Raw genomic sequence first — 10,824 nt, 5'->3', positions numbered from 1 at the left:
AGCCCCAGGAAGCTAGAAGGAAGACGGAAATAGAGGGGGCAAGAAAGGGGGAGAAAAAAGAATTGTTGGCACAGGCCCAAAAGGGTGATTTGATTATTCAAGAAGAATTAATACAATTTTCGACTACTGTTCAAGCTTTGGAGATAGGAGAACCTAGGGATCAAAGACAGACTCGAGCGGCAGCCAAGCGTCAAGAAGAATTAAGAGTGCAGCAACTTCAAATGATTCAAGATACTACAAAAACAGAAGCAATGGTAAAATGCATGGAGATTTCCAGCATATGCTCCAAATGCTTCAGGGGGCCAAGAATGGCAACTAGATTTTTGACCTGGAATGTTAATGGCCTAAATTCACCACAAAAGAGGAGAAAAATATTTCATTTGAAACAGTTTAAAAATGATGTAATTTGTTTACAAGAGACTCATATTAGAAGTAAAGATAAAAAGTACTTAATAAATGCAAGGTTAGGTATACATTTTGTTGCATCTGCTCCCAAGAAGAAGAATGGTATAGTTATATACCTAAAAAAAAGATTTAATTGCCAAATTAATTGAAGCAGATGATCAAGGAAGATTTATAGCAATTGAACTTTTAATAAAAGGAGAAAAAATACTTTTAATTGGAGTCTACGCATCAAACTAACAACAGGAAAAATTTTATAAGCTTTTACATTCCAAGTTACTACAATGGGATTATAAATCATGTATTTTATTGGGTGATTGGAATGGAGTTTTGGACACTAAAAAAGATAAGAAGGGGCTCTTGCAGAACATTTCAACGTGTGCCAGATTGCCAAAATCGTTTTTTGAAATGATGGAGGATATGGAGCTGAGAGGTATCTGGCGAGAGAGAAACCCCGAAGAAAAAGACTTTACCTTTTTTTCTGATAGACATCAATCTTTCTCCAGGATTGATTTTATATTAATTACAAAAGATCTCTTTTCCAGGGTGAAGAAGATGAAGATTTGTCCAAGAGTTTTAACGGATCATAGTCCAGTTTGGATGGAATTAGAGTATGGAATGGGATTTAAGAGGTCTTGGAGGTTAAATGAAAATCTGTTTAGATATAAGGAAAATGTAAAAGAATGTAAAAAAATTATGAAAGAATTCTTTATCATAAATATGCATAAGGGTACATCTATGGAAATGGTTTGGGATGCAAGTAAAGCATATATGAGAGACATTTTGATATATTTGAATAATAAATATAGACACAAACAGGAAAAAAAGAGGAAGGATTTAGAAGACGAAATTAGAAAAAAAGAACAAGCTTTGATATTGAATCCAGCAGATAAGAAAATAAAAGAGGCAATTAATTTATTGCGAGGGCAATTTAATATGTTAATGGCAGATCAGGGAGGTGGTTAGCATATTTGTTAAGGAAAAAACAAAAGTAACAGACTATAGAGAAAATAGAATATAAAGGTAAAGAGGTTTATCAGCAAAATATGATTAAAAAAGCATTTTTAGAATTTTATACGAGGTTGTATGCTAGTGATAAAATTCAAGGTACAGATATAGATAGATATTTACAGAAAGAGAATATTCCTACAATTACAAAAGAGCAAAGGGAGGGTTTAAATCAACCAATAACCACTGAGGAGATTATGTTTGCAATTAAGCAGTTGAAAGTGGGTAAAGCTCCTGGGATGGATGGCTTGACAGCTGCTTATTATAAACATTTGCAGTTAGAAATAGTGAGACCACTCAAAGAATTGTTTACTAATATACAATCTGGAGGAGATGTACCCCCATCTTGGAGGACAGCTTATATTTCTCTGATTCCAAAGGAGGAGCAAGACCACACCCAGCCAAAAAATTATAGGCCCATATCACTTTTAAATACAGATTACAAGATTTTTGCTAAAATATTAGCAAATAGGTTAATGACAGTCACGCAACAAATGATTCATAATGATCAAACTGGTTTTATAAATGGTAGACAAATGAAGAGTAATGTAAGGCAAGTTGTTAACCTATTGGAGTATTTGGGGAAGAACAACCAAATCCCTGTGGTGCTGATATTTCTTGATGCGGAGAAAGCATTTGATCGATTGAATTGGCAATTTTTATTGAAAATAATATAAAAGATGCAGTTTGGAGAACATTTCACAAAATCTATTAAGGCAATATATCAGAAACAAACAGCGCAAATAATAATTAATAATAGTTTAACAGATACATTTAATATAGAAAAAGGAACAAGACAAGGATGCCCTTTGTCTCCATCATTGTTTAGCTTGACTTTGGAATTTTTGTTAAGTAAAATACGTGGGTTGGAAAAAATAAGTGGAATTAAGATTAGGCAGTATGACTATAGATTACGAGCATTCACAGATGACTTGGTTGTTACTTTAACCCAACCATTACAGTTGGTTGTAGGTCTAATGGATATTAATATGGACAAGTATCTGGATTTAAAATAAATGCAGGGAAAACAAAGATAATAACTAAAAATATGACTATAAATCAAAAAGAAGAATTAGAAGACTAACAGGATTTGAAATTGTAAAAAAAGTTAAGTATTTAGGGGTCTATATTATGACATCAAATGCGAAATTATTTAAGTATAATTATGATCCGTTGTGGCAAAAAATACAGAGAAAGATGGAAAACTGGAAAAAATTACAATTATCCTTGTTAGGAAGAATAGCAGCAGTAAAAATGAATGTTTTGCCTAAGTTTTTGTTTCTTTTTCAAATGATACCAATACTTAAAAAATATGAGAATTTGAAGATATGGCAGAAGGGTATTAATAATTTTGTGTGGGCAGGGAAGAGACCGAGAATAAAACAAAAAATAATGCAGGATATACGTGAAAGAGGAGGTCTCAAAATGCCCAATTTAAGATTATATTATGAGGCAGCTGTCCTATCAGCAATGAGTGATTAGATGAATTTAACAGAAGAAAGAATATTGAATATTGAGGGATATGATTTGGTTTACGGGTGGCATGCTTATTTATTATATGATAAGAAAGTGGACAAGACTTTTAAAAGTCATATATTAAGGAATGCTCTATTGCGTGTCTGGAAAAAGTATAAGTATAAACTAAACGAGAAGTTACCATTGTGGGCAATACCCAGACACGCGATAGAGAATATAAGTGTAGAGCAAAGGCAGGATGTGATTATATATAAAGAGCTTCTTAACAAGGAAAGAGGTATACTACGATTAAAATCTTTGAATCAACTAAGAGAAGAAAGGACAATTCAAACATGGTTTCAATATGTACAGTTGCAAGCTAGATGGAGAGAAGATCAGAAAATTGGTTTTCTGCAAAATGAGGAGAATTTGGTAAAACAGATTAGAGATCAAAGCCAAATGCACATAAAAAGGTTGTATAATGCGTTGGTAGAAATAGATTCAGAAACGGAGTTAGTTAAGGACTGTATGATAAAGTGGGCACAAAATATTGAAGAACCAATAATGATGGAAACATGGGAAAAAATATGGGTTATAAAATGTTTTATAGATGGCATCTGGATCCTAAAAAGCTATGTATCCAAGTGTGCAACCTAAGTGTTGGAGATGTGAATGTGATGATGCCACGGATTATCATATATGGTGGACATGTAAAAAAATTAAGGCATTTTGGATTAAAATATGCTGGATTATTCAAAATATTCTCAAAAAGAAGATAAAATTTACTCCACAGTTCTTTTTGTTAGGCATAATTACAGATTGTACAGATTGTACTGTTATAGAGACTAAGTTGATTTTAAATTTAATAACAGCAGCCAGACTCTTGGTGGCATAGTACTGGAAGAAGGAAGACTTGCCTACTATTGAAGAATGGACACTAAAAGTAGTGAATTTAGCAGAGATGGCCAACATTTCAGCATATTTGAAGGACCATTCAAATGAAAGATATATATTGGAATGGAGAAGATGGATTGACTATATTCAAAACAAATATTGGACTAAAAAGTTTCAAATAGCTTATGAATGAAACCTATATTTTCTTTTTTCTTTTCTTTCTTTCTTTCTTTTTTTTTTTTTTGAATATGTTTAGTTAGTTGAAAGGGGAGTTAAAGACCAAGAGGGAGTTTGGAGACCACAGAAAGTTAGCTTATTTTAGCTTATGTTTGTTATGCTATACCCTGTTTTTGCTCTGGGATGTTGGGGGGGGGGGTTGGACGGAGAGGCGGGATGGGGGGTGGGAAGGGGGAAATTGTTGTAATGATTGTTAAAACTTTTTAAATAATAATTAAAAAAAAAGATTAGACTGAATGCTTTCTTCCATAACAAACCTCCTGAATCCAAACAGGGACATTGCAGAATTTTTGCTTTTAAAGACTAATTGCTGGCAAAAATTCCATAAATTTAAAAAGGGGGAGAAACAGCCCGTAGTTTGATATAGTTGTTAATATGCTGGCCTAAAAAACTGGGAGACTCTTCCTTAGGCAATGAAAGCTGGCTGGGTGGCTTCCGGCAAATCACCTTTTCTGAGCTCAACCCATCTCTTAGGGTTGTTATTGTGGAAAAATTAGGAAGAGGAAGCATTATGTAGCAAGCCTGGAGATGTACCAAACAAAGGCAGGCTATCCAGTTAATAAATATATAAATGTATATGTAAATAAATAAATAAGCACTTTATAAACCAGTCTTTTGAAATTATGAAATCAGACTATTGAAAACTATTTGCCAGTTCCATATATTTCCTGTCTATATTCCATCTATGTCTTTTCCTTTCTGTGGAAAAAAAAATGCAATTATCACATTACCTTATTATGCATTTCTATTTCTTGTGAAAACAGTTTGCTGGAAATTTTAATTACTTTCTTAAAGGAACAAGCTATACTGCAAGAACTATGAGATCATGTGTCTTCAACAATAGTGGAAAAGCCCCGTCTTTCAGACTTGCAGAATTAAATAGCAGAAATAAAGTTGTCTGGGTTTTTTCTTTCCAAAATTCCAGTATCAGAAGAAGCTACTTTCAAAAGCTCTCGTTATCAATATTTATCTCTTTGTAATAATCTAGATAGATTATTGTATTTTGAACATGGCAATAACTTAGTTTAAGTTATTGAATTTGAATATTTTATTTATTTGTTTATTTAAAACATGGCTGCCCAGCTTCTAGCCAACTCTAGGAAGCTCCCAATCAAAAGATGAAACAACATATAAATTCATATTAAAACTATAAAGCTAAGCAAATCAAAATATTAAAACATCAAATTACATTCAATTACTGTATTTATAAGCTGCATTGAATATAACATTAATGGCGCTTCAAAAACTATTCATTTTTTCTAAACTAAATTCATTAAAAAACTGAAAGTGAGTCCTCTCTCTCTCCCTCCCTCCCTCCCTCCCTTCCCTCCCTCCCTCCCTCTCTCTCATAAGTATCAGTAATAAGTGGAAATAAAACAGAAGAATACCAATGAAAACTAATTCATACTATTATGTAAGGTCTATAATTGAATTAGAATACAATAACAGAGTTGGAAGGGACCTTGGAGGTTTTCTAATCCAACTTCCTGCTTAGGCAGGAAACCCTACACCACTTCAGACAAGTGGTTATCTAATCTCTTCTTTAAAACTTCCAGTGTTGGAGTATTTACAACTTCTGGAGGCAAGTTGTTCCACTGCTTAATTGTTCTAACTGTCAGGAAATTTCTCCTTAGTTCTAAGTTGCTTCTCTCCTTGATTAGTTTCCACCCATTGTTTCTTGTCCTACTTTCAAGTGCTTTGGAGAATAGCTTGACTCCCTCTTCCTTGTGGCAACCCCTGGGATATCGGAACACTGCTATCATGTCACCCCTAATCCTTCTTTTCATAAGACTAGACATATCCAGTTCCAGCAACCGTTCTTATATGTGTTAGCCTCCAGTCCCCTAATCATCTTTGTTGCTCTTCTCTGCACTCTTTCTAGAGTCTCAACATCTTTTTTTACATCATGGCGACCAAAACTGGATGCAGTATTCCAAGTGTGGCCTTATCAAGGCATTATAAAGTAGTATTAACACTTCACATGATCTTCACTCTATCCCTCTGTTTATGAAGCCTAGAACTGGGTTGGCTTTTTTGGCAGCTGCAGCACACTGCTGGCTCATATTTAAGTGATTGTCCACTAGGACTCCAAGATCCATCTCACAATCACCACTATTGAGCAAGGTACCTGTGAAATATACTGTACCTGTGTATTTTGTTTTTCTTGTCTAAACGTAGAACCTTACTTTTTTCACCATTGAATTACATTTTGTTAGATAGCACCCAATGCAGTGTTGGGTTTCTACTGGTTCGCCCAAGTTTGGGCGAACCGGTAGTGGCAGCAGCAGGAGGCTCTGCCCACCCACCCGGATGTTATCATGGACGCTCTGTGCATGTGCAGAAGCGCCATGTGCGAGCAAAGCAACCGCGCACACACATGCGCTCCTGATTCGGAACCAGTACCGAAGGTAAGTGGAACCCACTACTAGCCCAATGTTCAATTCTGTCAAGATCCTTCTGTATCTTAAGAATTGTACTGTTCTCATTAGTACTGTATGCCACAGTCAGAGTAGACTGCATTTCATACAGTCATTTCTTCATCTGCAATAGGGCTATAAGATTAATATATTTTCAACTAGCAATATGTAAATCAAAAACATATTGGTTCCTAGCTGACATGTATCAAATGCATTCATCTCCAAATGAGGATAGCATAGGATAGCAAATTTAGATAAGTTGTTTTCCACAATGGCCCCTTCAGCAGCAGGTTTATAATGAAATATTTCAAATGTAGCTGATAAAAACTCAAACATTTTGTTAATAAATCTTGTCACATGAGTAACATTCCACCCCTGAGCAGAGAAAGCTTTTAATATTTCAGTTTTGTAACAGAGCACATATTCTTTTATATCATTTTCTGTGGCAATCATCTCTGATGGGATATATAATTGTCTATTGATGTCTTGTTTCTCCATTCATACATTTCTAATAGCAGAAATGGAAGACACTGTTGGCTTAATAGTTATAGTATAAGAACACTAGACTTCATATACATACATACATATACATACGTATATATGAGATGCAATAATTTTATTGCATTACCTGAATCAATTTAGTTGATTTTGTGATGCTGCTGCTGTTAACGCAATAAATGTGGACCAAATTGTATATAATAGCAAAAGAAACATACACACAGACTCACATGCACAAGGATAAAGTTCTAACAAAACATTAATTTGCAAAAAAAAAATAATGTTCTAGCAAATGTACACCAAAATGAACACAAAAATGCATACACATTTTTCTTCTTGAATTCTAAAATGTTAAACTAATCTCATGGCCTATAAAAATGAGAAATAGTGAAAACAAAATCCACAGTTTTATTAAATCCCTCTCTGTTTACAAAATTAAGTAATTGGTGCTTTGGGGAACAGAACTGATGTTAGATTAAATTAGGGAAGACTGCAATATAAACTACTGTAGGCTCTCAGGGAAAAAGTGGTATAAAATAAATGAATAAATAAAATAAGCAACAATATGCTCCTTGTTTATTATTTGCCTAAATGGCTTGTGATTTGTTTGTCAATCAGAATTCCCTTCAAAAATAAGTCACCGACATTTGGCAGTGGTACAATTTTCTCTGTTTTGGTAGAGGTGGTGATAGTTGTAAAACAAGAGGCAAAAAGACTCTGTGTGTGTAGATTTGTGTCTCAAATTTAATCATCTCAACATTCCCCCCACAAAAGTCATCAACATTTCAAAACTGATCAAATGAGCAATGTCGCTGTGTCACACCAGACATATGCTCTGCAAATCTAAGAGGCTGAAAGCATTTTAAAAATGAAAATTTGGTTTTTAATGATAAAACGCTTTCCATCTCTGCATTAGTACTACTTGGATACCAGTTTGAAAATCCACAGTGTGTCATATTATAAACTGTGATTGATTCACTGAAAGTCGGAAACATGGCAAGTGTGAAAATTGTTTGATGCACCATAGAACTGCATATCAAAAAGTTGTATATATCAAATATCAAAAAAGATATATATCCCATATTATTCTCTTTTCTCCAGAAAAAGATTGCTATCGTGGATCTTCATTAAAGTCTAGCAAAATAAATTTTCCTCAACTTCAGAATATGTAACTCTCATCATTCTGTCAGTAATATTTTTATTATATTATTATTCAGAATTGAATAAATTATGAACATTAATACTATTATTAGCTCCAGGAACAAAGTTGTAGATGTTATGCTAATCACTTAGATTTTGGAAGAAGAATATAAATATTAAATCCATTTATTTTTAAGAACAGGCCCAAGTGCTGGGCTAGAAGAAAAATCTATATTACCATTTTAAGACTTACTGATGGTTTGATGAAATTTGAAAAAAATCTTTCAAAGTATTATAAAAATATAATAGAGAATGGAAATATTTAATATAAAAAATGAAGTACACGTATAAAATAAGCATAGTAAATCAGTTCTACATAAACTGATTCTGCAGTTTTGTTCGAAAGTTCTTTTACAGCTTTTTGGTAGCAATCAAGATCATAACCTATTTTAAGCTTTCAATAAAAAGGGAGCATCAGATTCGCCAATTATTTTTTGCACAATAGCAATAAATGGAACAATTATTTAAGTTTTAACCAATGTGATTATTTGTTCTGTTTGATTGATAGGCAAACTGAACAAATGTCCTATGAAGGGACATTAAGATGGATACATACTGTAAGTATGATTGCTTCTTCTGGATTGCTTAGTATCTTTTCTTTATAGTCAAATTCTCTCTCTCTCTCTCTCTCTCTCTCTCTCTCTCTCTCTCTCTCTCTCTCTCTCTCTCTCTCTGTGGTAAACATGTATACCACAGAAAAATAAAGGAACTTTTTATAACAGTGAAAAGGATAACATGCCAGCCACCTCCACCATATGATTATATGAAACAATAATTTTCTTTCCGAAAGGGATCTTGTCAAACAGCATTTTTTGTTTTACAGATACTCAATGACAACAAATACATTAATTTGGTCAAAATTTATTAGGTTAAACTATATCAAAGGTATATTCACCAACCCAGAGGTTTAAGTTTATTGGTGGAAATTTCTGGAGAGTGACAACAGGGCAATCTATTCCAATAGTCAACACAACTAGTAGGATTTCAGGTGGTAAAAGGTGCCTTGTGGATTCTTACATTTCCAACATGCCGAACTGTTTTTCGGGTTTATTTTGGCTAATCTTGTAGGTGACATATGCCACCTGTAAAACATCTTTAGCTGGTTCTCCTTGTATGCCACCGCCAATGTTGTTTTTGTATTCATTTGCCAGAATTCTTCCCATCTCTCCAATTCTATTGAGTACTTAAAGTTTTGCATCCATTTGATCATCGTATTTTAACTATTTCCTCCTCCATCTTATATCTCAACAGAAATTTGTAAATTTTACTAATTAATTTCGCTCCAGAATCTAATATAATTTTATCTAGTTCCTGTTTTTCTTTACATATTTCATATGTTTTTATGTATGCCTTATGTTTTGATTGTAACTGTGAGAAGGTCCACCAATCAATTTCTCTGTTTAACTCTGTTTCCAATTATTGTTTGGATTTCAGTTTTCCTTGATGGTCAATTAGGTCTTTATATCTAATTATATTTTTGGGTTCTGTTAGGTTTGGGTGTTTTAGCGCTTCTGAAGGTGAAAACCAAATCGGGATTTTTGTATATTGTTGTTTTTTAATTTTTAACCAAGTTAGTAATAGAGCATTTCTGAGTGTATGTCTTTTAAAGTAGGTGTGTGACTTGTATTTTTCATCCCATAAAAAGGAATGCCAGCCTGTTTGTAAGTCATGGCCTTCAATAGTTAATATTCTGCTATTATTCAACTCCATCCAATCTTTAACCCATACTAGTCCTGCCGCTTGGTAATAAAGTTCCCAATCCGGGAGTGCTGTTCCTCCTCTTTCCTTGGAGTCTTGGAGTAATTTTAATTTTATTCGTGGACGTTTCCCCTGCCATATAAATTTAGAAATGATCTTGTTTAAGCTCACAAATTTTTTTTTTTCTAATTTAATTGGTACAACCTGGAACAAATACAACAATTTTGGTAGTGTATTCATTTTGATAGTGGAGATTCTTCCCATAAGTGAGATTTGTAGATTTTTCCAATTGTCCAGGTCTTTTTTTATCTGTGTTATTAGTTTGTCATAATTATTTTCCCTTATAGAGGAGGTTCTTGGTGACAGCCATATACCTAAATATTTGATTTTATTAGTCACTTGAATTTGTATACTATTCTCCAATTCTATCTCCTGAGTTTTCGTCAGATTTTTAACTAATAATTTTGATTTATTTCTATTTATCTTTAAACCAGCCACCTCTCCATAATCTTCTATTTTCTTAAGAAGTTTTGGTACTACTTCTAGTGGTTCTTCTGCTATAAGTACAAGGTCATCGGCAAAAGCCTGGGTCTTGTATTCTTCTCGTCTCACTTTTAATCCTTTAATTTCTTGGTCCTCCCTAATTTTTTTTTAACAAGATCTCCAAGGAAAGGATATACAGTAGAGGGGAAAGTGGACAGCCTTGTCTGACCCCTCTTGTCATGTCAAATTGGTCTGTCATATCATCATTCAAAATTACCTTCGCTGTTTGTTTCGTGTATATTTCTCCTATAATATTTTCCAGATTTGGTCCAAATTGCAAACTCTTTAACTGTTCTTTTAGAAATTTCCAATTTAAATTATCGAACGCTTTTTGGGCGTCAAGGAAAACCAGCGCAGATTGTTTCTCTGGGTGGACTTCATAATATTCAAGTGCATTTATTATCACTCTCATATTGTTCTTAATTTGGCGGCCCGGTAGGAATCCATTTTGGTCCAAATGAATGTAGTTGTT

The sequence above is a fragment of the Pantherophis guttatus genome, chromosome 3, assembly GCF_059756535.1.
Source record: "Pantherophis guttatus breed Tessera chromosome 3, ASM5975653v1, whole genome shotgun sequence".
Taxonomy (NCBI): Eukaryota; Metazoa; Chordata; class Lepidosauria; order Squamata; family Colubridae; genus Pantherophis; species Pantherophis guttatus.
Note: the sequence above shows the minus strand (reverse complement) of the source record.